The sequence below is a fragment of the Plectropomus leopardus genome, unplaced genomic scaffold (assembly GCF_008729295.1).
Source record: "Plectropomus leopardus isolate mb unplaced genomic scaffold, YSFRI_Pleo_2.0 unplaced_scaffold10999, whole genome shotgun sequence".
NCBI lineage: Eukaryota > Metazoa > Chordata > Actinopteri > Perciformes > Serranidae > Plectropomus > Plectropomus leopardus.
In genome coordinates this window covers 1-1,738 of record NW_024611616.1, presented here as the reverse complement: position 1 = coordinate 1,738, position 1,738 = coordinate 1, and the positions used below count along the sequence as shown (strand labels likewise).

General features: G+C 34.6%; 1 long non-coding RNA gene across 1 annotated transcript; it reads right to left on the bottom strand.

Annotated features, from left to right (window-relative positions):
• Nucleotides 1-31: 31 nt before the first annotated feature.
• On the bottom strand, nt 32-1,330 carry LOC121963367. Its single transcript, XR_006107239.1, has 3 exons — nt 1,260-1,330; nt 225-331; nt 32-116 (listed from the first exon to the last, which is right to left on the bottom strand). It is a non-coding gene; the product is annotated as an uncharacterized LOC121963367 (long non-coding RNA).
• Between the last annotated feature and the right edge of the window lie 408 nt (nt 1,331-1,738).

Genomic DNA, 1,738 nt, shown 5'->3' with positions numbered 1-1,738 from the left:
TGTGTGTGACTGTGTGTGTGTGTGTGTGTTACCTGTGACCCTCCGTTATCGCTCTCTGCTGCTGTGAAAGGTCGAACCCTCAGGTACACCTGCAGGTTCTCCGACTGAACGTTTTCCTAATGAGAAAGAAAACAACATAAACTCTCTGTTCTGAGGTAAACAACAACATCTGTCACCATGACAACCCAACAACATCCTCCTGACAGCATCACAGACAGACACACCTGTGCAGGAAGAGCAGTGAATTCACCCAGCAGATCTCTCTTGATGTCATCCACCACCACCGGACCGACTCTCTCCGGCTTCCCACCCAAACAAGACTCCATCATTTCTGAAAAAAAGTCACATTACTGTTCCTCAGCTGCTGATGAACCCACACTGAGTTTATATCAATGCCGATGTTATATTTATTGATGTTATATTTATCCACTTTTTTTATATTTGCATATTAAAAACAAATAAAACGATGAAATAATAATAATATCGATAATAATGACAATAATGATAATTAGAAAAAATATTATTATTATTTCCTCACTCTGATATCTTAAAACAAATCTGTGTGATGGAGATTATGTCTATGCCGATTTCACAAGTGGAGTGTGCTATATAATAACAACATCATAGCAACTAACATTATACATTTTACATATTTGAACATCCTTTTTTATTTGCATATTAAAAAAAGAATAAAGTAAATAATTAAATAATAACGATAATAATGACAACATAATAATAAGAAAAAAATTATTATTATTATCATCATTCCCTCACTCTGAAGGCTGATATCTTCAAACAAATCTGTGTGACGGAGATTATATCTATGCCGATTTTGCCAGTGAGCCGTGAAGATTTTAAAGTAAAATCTTAAGTTACGATCTACCTCTTATCTAACGAGCGGATAAGCACGAGAGCGTAAAATGTTTAATAATTAAACGGAGTTTGGCGTGACCTCTTACAGTGAAGAAGAACAGAACATGTCCGGACAAGTCAGCCGTGAACACTGATTTGGGTTAAATCAAAACTGTACTAAACAGTCAGGCAAACACATAATTCACAGTCATTAGTACTGATTGATTAATAATCGGAAAAGATCACACGGCAGTTAACTACTGATAGCTTTGTTGTTAGCATTAGCCACAGCGAGCTAGCCAACAATTACACGCCTCGTGTTTGTTTGTTAACGTCTTTTAGGAACAAAAACTCATATCGTCACAGCTGGTATACTTAAATCAACATTTTAAAACGTTTAAACTTACTCCTGCCGTGTTTTAATCACCACACAGAGTACTTAAAGCAGGAAACATCGACAGACGGTGGATAACGAAAGCTTTGGTTGCTTCTCTCTTCTACGCGGTTTAGTTTTTAAACTGCGAGCGGAGGACCAATCAGGTGGCTGGTACAGGGAGACGTCATGCCGCTCTCGGATATGATCTCGCGAGACTATGCTGCTTCCATTAAAAAAAGGATATTTTGATTTTTTTTAAGTTACACAAACACTTCAGATATGTAAAATGAATATCTATAATAATACCAATTATAGTAGTTAGAATATTAATCTACATCCGCCTAATAATAGTTACAATAACAAGAATAGTTATTATTATAATAAGTATTATTTGTTGTAGTAGTAGTAGTAATACAAATATTATTAGTATTCGTAGTATTAGTATATTTTAAAAAATCATTTGTATTATTTTGATAGTATAGATAAAAAAAAAAATGTAACTGAATCATT